Source organism: Pan troglodytes, chromosome 17 (assembly GCF_028858775.2).
Source record: "Pan troglodytes isolate AG18354 chromosome 17, NHGRI_mPanTro3-v2.0_pri, whole genome shotgun sequence".
Classification (NCBI taxonomy): domain Eukaryota; kingdom Metazoa; phylum Chordata; class Mammalia; order Primates; family Hominidae; genus Pan; species Pan troglodytes.
This window is the reverse complement of record NC_072415.2, coordinates 8,843,645-8,853,506: the sequence shown is the minus strand read 5'-3', so window position 1 is coordinate 8,853,506 and position 9,862 is coordinate 8,843,645. Positions and strand designations below refer to the sequence as shown.

The following is a 9,862-nucleotide window of genomic DNA, read 5'->3' as shown; positions in this document are numbered from 1 at the left end:
CAGCAAGACACACGTGGCCTGAGAGTCCCACTCTCTGGCTGGCAGAACCCAGAGGTGGGAGCACACTGGAGTGTCCTTCAGGGTGTCTTCACCCCATGAGAGGGCTGGGGGCTTTGGGAGTTTGCAGCTGGCAGGAGTCAGGGCCCAGTCCCCTAACTCTGATGCGTCCTTGGTCAGATCCTGTGCCTCAGCCTGCAGGGCCTATTGCGGTCACCAGGTGAATGTGTTCCCTTAGTCTGGGAGCCCCAAGTAGGCAGCACCCCCTGCCAATGACTTCAGGGCACCTGGAAGTGGAGGCTGAGAGGTCTCCCACTTCGCAGAGCTGGGCTCTGGCCCAGAGGCCTTCTCCTTGGCTTAGGTGGTCTCTCGGGCTCCTGGGGCTGCAGATCAGGGACAGAAACAGGCAGCTCTGCTCTGCTATGCCTACAGAGAGGTGCCCAGTGAATGCAGGTTCCAGACAAAAGGTGGAGCCTGGCATCCTGCCCTGTGTGGGCTCCAGCCTGCTGCCATCTGGGGAAACTGAGTCATGGCGAGGCTCAAGGATGTTTCTCAGACCACACCAGTCCCTGAAGGTCCCCTGACCTCCCAATCTTGACGGACAGTGAGAAGAGGTTCCCAGGCCACCTGCAATAGGTTCTGGCTCGGCCTGGGTTGGGGTAAGTCTCCCGGCTGCTGTCCTCAAAGCCCCATCAGGAGGCTGTGTCAGGCCAGGCACACCGTGGTGACAGCAGCATGGACTGAGGGTTCTGGCCACGGGAGAGGTCAGGACCGGGGGAGGTCAGGTCCAGGAGGAGGGCACTGGCCGGCACATGGTGGTGCTGGAGAGACCTGGGCGGGGTGGTGGGAATGGCCCAGGAGGAGCCCCGGCTCCTGTGGCTGGAGTGAGGGTGCGGGCTGTGGTGGGAGAGGAGGTGAAGGTGGAAGGAACAGGGGCCCAGTGGCCTGTGCTGTAGGAAAGGCATGGACTTCCTAGCGAGGACTTTCTGGTGCGGGGTTCTCAGGGAAGAGGAGGCTGGAGGGGCTGGGGTCCCCAGGAGTGCATGCACCAGGCAGGCGGAGGGGAGGCCGAGCCAGGAGCCACAGGCTTCTCACCGCCAGACCAAAGCCGCCCTCCGCTGGCTGCGTGGGGAATCGCGCCTAGGCTGGGGCTCCCCTCGCCCCAGGTTTGGGGGAGGCCGATGTGTCCTGGGGCGCTTACTGCCCATCCAGTCTCCGCCAGGCAGCATGGCCCTGGGTGGCTTTCAGGGCAGCCTCCGCAGCACAGAGCCTGCCTCCGCCCTGTGGGGCAGATTTGGGCATCTGACTCTGGACACTTACCCAGAGGCTGAATTCAACTCCCCAGGGAAAAGCACACTCAGACTCCCTCTCTCCCCACTGTGCCCAGCCTGAGGGGACCCTGGCTGGGACTTGGGAGGAGAAGGCCAGAGGCCAGGGCCTGGCTCTCAGGCACTAGGTCCAGGAGAAAATGGAGCGGAGTCCCTGCAGGAACTGCCTCAGACTGCCCCTGAGGGGGCCTGGCCTGGGACCCTCCCTGTGCTACCAGGCTGCTGTTGGGGCCAGGAGGGCAGGGAGAGCAGCCACCTGTACGGCATCAAGTAACACTATCACTCAGCACACCCAACACCCACACAACAACCACAGCCCTCTGCCCTGAGGGGGCAGGTGGGCAGAGCCTCCTCTGTCTTGTTCACCCTGAGCGCGGAGCTCCGTACAGGACAGGATCAGAGAGCAAACCAGGAACAAATGGATGAATCAATGAAGGGGCCAGGGCAGTAGGTCCCCACCCACACCCTGAACCCTAAGGGTGGGACACAGAGGCTGGAGACGGGCTGGCCCTGGGATCCTCTAAGTGACAGGAACCCTTGGCCACTGTTGATTGCCCCGAGGTGGGGCTGGGGCTGCCTGGCCCTTTAAGAGGGCAATTCTGCCCACCGCCCTGAATGACCCCTCCCCTAGCCACTGGAGAAGAGATCCCGTTTCTTGGCAACAGGAAGCTCTTGGTTTACTGCGTCACCCAAGCGACTGGGAGCCGCGTCCTGCTCTGGGACTGAGCCGTTGGAGCCGACCGATGACTGCACTGGGCTGACCGCAGCAAGCTGACCACACACACTCCTCACTCCCCTGGTCCTGGTGGGCGGCAGACACCATGGTGCAGATGGATGTGCTCCTACCAGAGCCGGCCCCGCAGAAAGTGCCGCCCTGCGAGCTGCCCTGCAAAGAGTATGACGTGGCCCGCAACACGGGCGCCTACACGTCCTCCGGCCTGGCCACCGCCGGCTGGAGGTGTGGTTCCAGAACTGCTATGCTCGCTACCACCAGGCCTTCGCCGACTGCAACCAGCAGAGCGGGAGCTGCAGGGGCATGAGAGCCATCAGCTGGCCGCAGAGACCCAGGCGCTGACGCAGCCTTCACAGCAAGACTCCACGTGCAGAGTGGGCGAGCGACTGCAGGACACGCACAGCTGGAAGTCGGAGCTGCAGCGCGAGGTGGAGGCGCTGGCTGTGGAGACCGACCTGCTGCTGGCCCAGAAGAAACGGCTGGAGCGCACCCTGGATGCCATGGAGGTGCCCTTCTCCATCGCCACTGACAACATGCAGTGCAGCCAGCGCCACCAGCACGCCAACCTCGTGCGTGACCATGTGGAGACGGAGCTGCTGAAGGTGCCAGCAGCCTTGGGTGGCCAGGACTTGTGGGCACAGAGAGGAGGAGCCCCCGGCAGTTCATGTGGACAAGCCACGTGCTGCTGCAAGCACACGGGAGACCAGCCCTCTGTGCGTGAGACCCCTGAGTCCCGAAATCTGGCCCCTTAGTGACAGGAGGCAGTTTTGCCCCAGAAGTTCCCTGACTTCCAAGCAGCTGTTTCTCCTCTCGTCCTCCAATCCCTTTGAGTCCTGGCATAGTCATCCTGACCCTGGGCTCCCCAGAGATGCTCCCTGGTTGGGACAGTTGCTCCCAAGGTGGAAACCCAGGTCTGGGCCAGCACTGCGGGTGTGGACAGGTAGGGTGGGATAGGCTGGGATCTACTGCTCCCATTCATCCTATACAGAGCCGGGGACACGAAGATCTGCACCCACAGGTCCCCTTCTCCATGTCACCTGTAACTTCCCAATCCAGCCCAGCTTATCTATGGGGCAACCCCATAGGGTGAGAGAGTAACTCAGTCCTGGCCCTGATGCTGGCTCTGGAGAATTCCCTGAGCTCTCAGAGCCTGGGGCCTCCATGAGAACCACTAAAGGCCTGTAGACATTTGTGAAAGATGTGGGGTGGAGGCAGCTGGTCTCCTGCCATACCCCCAAACTCAGGCAAGAACCCTTGAGTCCCTCCCTCCCCTCATGCCTTCCCTCCTCCCTCCCTTCCCCTTCTGCAGGCCTATCCCCCTGCACCCTCTCAGTGCCTCAAGAACTGCTGCAGCTCCCACAAACCCTCTGCCTGCAACAAGGGTGCCTGCGAAGTGACGGAGACACTGACAGTGCAGGAAGAGGAAAACCCAGGGACAGAGGGGTGCAGGACTCGGGCCCTGGCACACAAGGAGGTAGCTGGTGGTCCAGGCAAAGACCCCAATCACAGGGAAAAAAGGCTTGTTCCTACACACAGAAAATTAAACTGGCCAGGCAGTAAGAAGAAACACAGGGTCTTCCTCCTGTTCTTGGTGTGAGGATGGTCTTTCCCAACACAGAACCCTGAGGGGCAGCCTGGGCGGGCACCTGGGCCCCCAGAGTTAGGGTCCTCAGGGGCTGTCCAGAGGCCAGGGGCAGGCCAACGTTCCTGGGTGCAGTGAGTGAGCAGCAGTGATGACTCTTGAGGCCTGGGGCGTGGGAACTGCCGCTGAGGGACCTTCCCAGCAGCCCATAGAAGGCCCTGGAGGAAAACACCCCACTTACAATGCACCAAGGAGAATGCCCAAAAGCCCAGGATAAACCCAGTGAGAGAGCAGAACTTGCACAGTCAGAGCTCAGGCCCGGCATTCAACTCCTTCTGGTTGCTCAGGTGTAGACCAAGGCCTGCAGCAGCTGGGCCTCCTGGGATCCTCACCAAGGACCGGCTCTGGTGCTCAGGGCGTCTCCTCCCTCAGGAAGCTGAGCTCATCCGGAACATTCAGGAGCTGCTGAAGAGAGCCATCGTGCAAGCAGTGAGCCAGATCCGGTGGGTCGAGGGCTGCCCAAGGGATGACTCCTGACCCCACCCACGGCTGCTCTTGGGGCAAGGCATTGAACGACAGGACCCTGAAGCTCAGAGCCGGCAGGGGCTGTCCCAGGTCACAGTGGGAGCACAGGGCTGGGTGGGGGAGGTTCCGGCCCAGCCTGAGTTTGAGTGGCCAAAGCCCAGTGCCACAACTGATCTGCAGCCTCCCAGCATGGGCGGCAGCTCTTGGTCACTGCTGAGCACGAGGACAGCCGGCCCAGAGCTCCCTCCTGAAGCGGGCATGAAGGCCTAGCCTGCAGCATGGAGGGTCCCCGGCGGGGCCCTCCCTGGCCACACACCAATGCCCTGCCCCACCCCGCCCCAGACTGAACCGGGAGCACACGGAGATCTGCAAGATGCACTGGTCGGACAAGGTGGAGGCCTACAACCTCGACAAGACCTGCGGGCGCCACCACAGCCAGAGCACCGAGGTGTAGACTCATCTGGCACTCCACCACCTTCCAAGAGAGGGGGGGCCAGCTCTGCCCCCGCGCTTGCCCTGGCTGTGGTCTCGCCTCCCTCTGCCTGGGGGCCCCAGCGGGGATCCTTCCCCCAGCCTGGCCCAGAGGCCCTCGCCCCCGAGGGCACTTGGGCAACTGTCTGCCCCTGGCATGAGTAAGCGAGCAAGACCTCCTCAAGTGCCCAGCGCGTGCACAGCCTGGTTGCCCGTAGACAGGAAAGGGTGGGGTGGGGTCAGCCCCAGGCGCCGGCAGGATTGCATTTCCACCCAAGGCCAGCAGAGGGAGCGCGACCACCGCCCACTTGAGCGCGGCAAACTCCTGGGTGCGAGAAGCGGACGCGGGCGCTGGGTACTAGGGAAGGGAGGCTGCGGGGGACGGAGGTGCTGCAGAGGGGGCCTCGGGGGCACCGGTGCTGGGAACGGGGTTGCGGGGGCAGGAGGGGACTAAGTGCCCGGGGTGGGTAGGGTGTGGGAGGACTCAGGGGAGTTGTGGGCGGGGGGCACTCGGAGGCAGGCAGCTTGGGGGACTGGGCTTCGTGGGTCTGCACGGGGTGCATTGGAGTCCATGCAGTTCCTCCAGGAGCATGGGGCACAGACAGGGAATGGGGGCGTGGCAGGGACCCCAGCATTTGGCAGAGCCTCCCGACCCTCCCCTGGCTGTCTCCCACCCGCAGCGCCTCCACCCCGGAGACCTGGACGAAGTTCACGCAGGACAATCTGTGCCGCGCCCAGCGCGAGCGCCTGGACTCGGCCAACCTGTGGGTGCTGGTGGACTGCAGCCTTCGCAAAACCTCCGAGGACCTGGGACTCCAGTGTGAGGCCGTGAACCTGGCCTTCGGGCGCCGCTGTGAGGAGCTGGAGGACGCGCGGCACAAGCTGCAGCACCACCTGCACAAAATGGGGCACCCTCAACCCCGAAGATGGCTCCCGCTCCTGCAAACCACTGTGCCCCCTCTCATCACCTGACCTGGGCCCTCAACACCTTTCTCCTCTGTCCCACTTATCCCAAAGGACCCCAGAAGCAAGTGTCACCTCTCCGTAAACCTATGTAAAACCAGGTGACACTGGGTATGATCGCAGGGTGTTGCAACACCCATGACTGAGCAGGAGGAGCTGTGGGGATGATGGAGGCAGGAGGTGGTCTGGGGAGCATTGACCGCCCGGGAGGTCCCCAAGAGCCCTGGCCTGGCAGGCAGGGCTCTGACTCTAGGGCCTCAGCGTGGCCTTTACCACCATTGAGTCCCCAGTCCTTGAGCAGGATTTGGGTACTGGTGACCACCAAGGATGGGGGTTCTTGGATCAGAGCTCAGACAAAACAGGCAGCATGACTCTCCAGAGCGCACTGGGGGCCCCGGACTCTCTCATGTCTTCACCCCCAGCCCTCAGGGACTCTCCTGTGTGTCCCAGCTACTCTCCAGCCATGCACAGATTTCAGCGGGAGTCAGTTCCAGGCACCCAGGTATCACCACCAAACTCAGCAGTTTCGCTGAGTTACTCCCCAGTCTCTCTCATGTCTTCACCCCCAGCCCCCTGGGACTCTCCTGTCTGTCCCAGCTACTCTCCCACCACACCCAGATTTCAGCGGGAGTCAGCCTCCCACACTCCGGAATCACCTACAGACTCACAGACTTCACTGAGTTCCTCCCTGGTCTCTCTCAGGTCTTTGCCCTCAGCCCACAGGGACTCTTGTGTCTCTTTCAGCTACTCTCAAAACTTCTCTAGATTCCAGCTGGAGTCAGTTCCAGGCACCCACGATACACCACCGAACTCACGAATTTCACTGACTTACTCCCCAGTCTCCCTCATGTTCTCACCCCCAGCCCTCAGGGACTCTTCTGTCTCTCTCAGCTACTCTCCAACCATCTCCAGATTGCACCTGGAGTCAGCTTCCCGCACCCAGGAATCATCTAGAAACTCACGGACCTTACTGCCACCCTCCCCCATTTCTTTCACCTCTTCACCCCCTGCCTTAAGGGACTCTCCTAGGCCTCCCAGCTTCTCTCCAGCCTTCCCCAGATTTCTGCCACAGTCAGCCCCAGGCACCCAGGGCAACCATAGACACTCACAGGCCTCACGAGACTATCTCCCTATGACCTGTACCTACACAGGGATGGCTCTCACGCATCCCTCAGTGACCCCAAACCCATCTCCACTTACACTCAGACACTCCCAGGGCCTGACAGCTACTCCCCGTTATTGTCCTTCAGTTCGAAGCCCTGGCCAATCTACTAGCCCACATGACGCAGTTACCTGGCCATTTCTCCACGGTTCCCGTGAGGGCCCCACGCCCAGCCGCACAAGAGCCCCTCCTGCATTCCGTCCTCACACGCAGGCCTGTCCATCTACTTGCTACTGTCACACTCTTGCCAGCAGAAGAGGCCCCTGTAATGGCCGATATCACCACCCAGTCTATCCTCACCCCACAGCTGTGCAGCGGGTCCCTCCTGCTGGCCCACGTGGCTGCCAGAGCCCATGCTGGCACGACGCTCCAGCAGGTCGGCGTCCCTGCGGGCCACACTACCGGTGACATGGCTAGCATGACCCTCCTTCCTGGCAGTGACACTGTTGATGTGAACCCCAGTTTCACATCTGTCATTTCTAAATAGGACCATTTTCCCTTTTCGCTCTCCCTTCCTTTCACAGGGCTTTTCGTTCTCTCTGTTTCTGCCTCCGTTTCAGATATTTACTCACCTTTTTCTCTCTCACTATGTCTGCCGTGGTCTCCATGAGAGTGCGCCACTTAAGATTCCCCCATTAAAAGTCATGAATTGAGTGGCTTTTAGTATACCTGTGGTTGTGCACATTCAATTATAATTCGCAATCCATTGTAGAACGTCTTATCACCCAAGACCAGAGAAAAACCCTGTAGACATTAGTCACTCCTCATTCTGTCTCAAACCCTCTCCCTGACCCTCAGCCCTAGGTAGCAACTACCTAGTGCCATCAATCCCATATGCATAGATTTCCATATTGTAGACATTTCCTATAAACGGAATTGCACAATAGGTGAGCTGTTATGACTGACATAACACGTAGCACAATATTTTCAAGATTCATCCACATTGTAGGCTTACCCACAGGGGGAAACCATTTTTTTGGGGGGTTTTAGTAACACCGGGTGTTTTCTCCTTCCTTTCGTCCTTCTTTCCTTCCTTCCTTCCCTCCTTCCTTCCTTCTTTCCTACCTTCCTTCTTTCCTTCCTTCCTTCCTTCCTTCCTTCCTTCCTTCCTTCCTTCCTCCTACTTCTCTCTTACTCCTTCTGCCCTCTCTCTTTCATATGCCTTAGGTGCATCCCACATTCTGCATTTTTTGGGGAAATCCACGACAGGTGCAGGAAGATTGTGTTATTGTAACTATTTACCGCTATCTCTCTTTCACGGCTCTCCATCAGTTGTGAACATCTTTTGGTTTATCCCAAGTCACTAAGCATATGTTTATTAGGTACACCTGTTTTTCCTTATACAGCTGATTCTGGAGTCTAGGGTCGCATACTCATAAACCCAGTGTAACTCAGAAACGCATCTAATAGTCCAATAAACCCATCATAACGTTGAAAAATCATAAATCAAACCATCATAAGTCACGGTTTGTCCGTGGATATGGGCGTCATCATTTCCATTGTATTCAGTCATGCTGTACACCATTAACCACGGCAGACTGACTGGGAGTGGATATTGATACCATTATAAAAGTCAGTTATTAGAGGGATACTTCTTTAACCTGACTGAAGAACTGATCTAAGGGCTTTAGTTGAGTGCATGATTATGTGAGATGTTTTGAGACAGAGTAGTACATTTGTGAATGAAATTTTCTGGCTTTTTTTCACTTAGTAGGAACCATTGTGTGTGGAAAAGTGAGAAAGTTGCTTTCTGCTGTAGAGTCTGGCATTCATTGTAGATTTAAGCTTATTTTTCTGGGAGCAAATCTTATTCAATAAAATACTACTCTTTATACTAAAAAAACAAAAACAGTGGTGATGTGTGCTCATTATCCTCAGCAAACCAATCCAGGGAAAGAAAACCAAACGCCACATTCTCACTTATAATGGGAGCTGAAAAAGGAGATCACATGGACACAGGAAGGGGAACAACACACACTGGGGCCTTTCGGGGGGCAGAGCGTTAAGAAGAACAGCTACTGCATGCTGGGCTTAATGCCTAGGTGATGGGTTGACAGGTGCAGCAAACCACCATGGCACACGTTTACCTTAGTAACAAATCTGCACATCCTGCACATATACCCCAGAACTTAGAAACGAAACGAAACAAAAGAAAACGAAAAAGCAATAGCAAAACGCTAAAGGCAAACTAAAGTTTCAAACTCAGAACGTGACAGACCAATGTTTGGTTCAAATCATGGTTCTCAACCCAGGTGCCATAAGGTCAGGATAAAGAATTTGATTACATATTGTAAATAAGACATGCAGCAAATGACCAGAAAGATTATTCTCAACATATGTGTGTCTTCTAATTCAATGGTGACGCTACCTACCGGGACATAGCATTAGATTCCAAAGGGCCGGGTCCCGCCACACAGGCCTCCCACACTAATAACAATGGGAAGCCCTACGTGGTTTTACCTGTGCTTCTCAGCAACTGGCTATAAATCAGGTTGCCACCACTCCCAGATTTAGTTGCATTCATTTGCTGGAAGAGCTCACAGCACGCAGGGAAGCACTTACATTTGCCGTTGTATTTTAGCGGACATTGCAAAAAGTTCAGAAATTAATGTGGGGCCCGGCATGTGGGGAGGGGCGCACTACCTTCCAGGAAGTGTTATCCAGAAGCTCTCTGATCCCAGTCCTTTTGGGTTTTTATGGAGACCTCATTCTATAGGCATGATGGGTTAAACCATAGGCTATTGGTGATCAACTCCACCTGAGGCTCTCAACCCTCCCTGGAAATTGGGGTTGAGGCTTTGCCATTCTCAGTCTGACTAAAAGAATTTACCCAAACGGAATTTTGAAACAGATGAGCATAACTGGAATCTTAATTAGATGATTGGATTATCTGGAGCCACACCTTGATATTCCTAACCCGAGCACCCTCATCCAACGAATGCTCCACCCAACTGGCTCCCAAGTCTCTACGTGGTTCCAGAGCAAAAGAACGTTTCTACAACGCATATCTCCACCTTTTCTTCAAAGTCTTTTCGCTTACACGGAAAGACTTCTTAAACTGCCATGCATCAGGGTCAGGGGGAGGTCTTGTTACAACGCAG

At 57.0% G+C, this 9,862-nt stretch overlaps 1 pseudogene; it reads left to right on the top strand.

Moving 5' to 3' along the window:
- Nucleotides 1-2,085: 2,085 nt before the first annotated feature.
- Nucleotides 2,086-6,057, top strand: LOC129136795 (tektin-4-like; annotated as a pseudogene).
- Nucleotides 6,058-9,862: the final 3,805 nt, after the last annotated feature.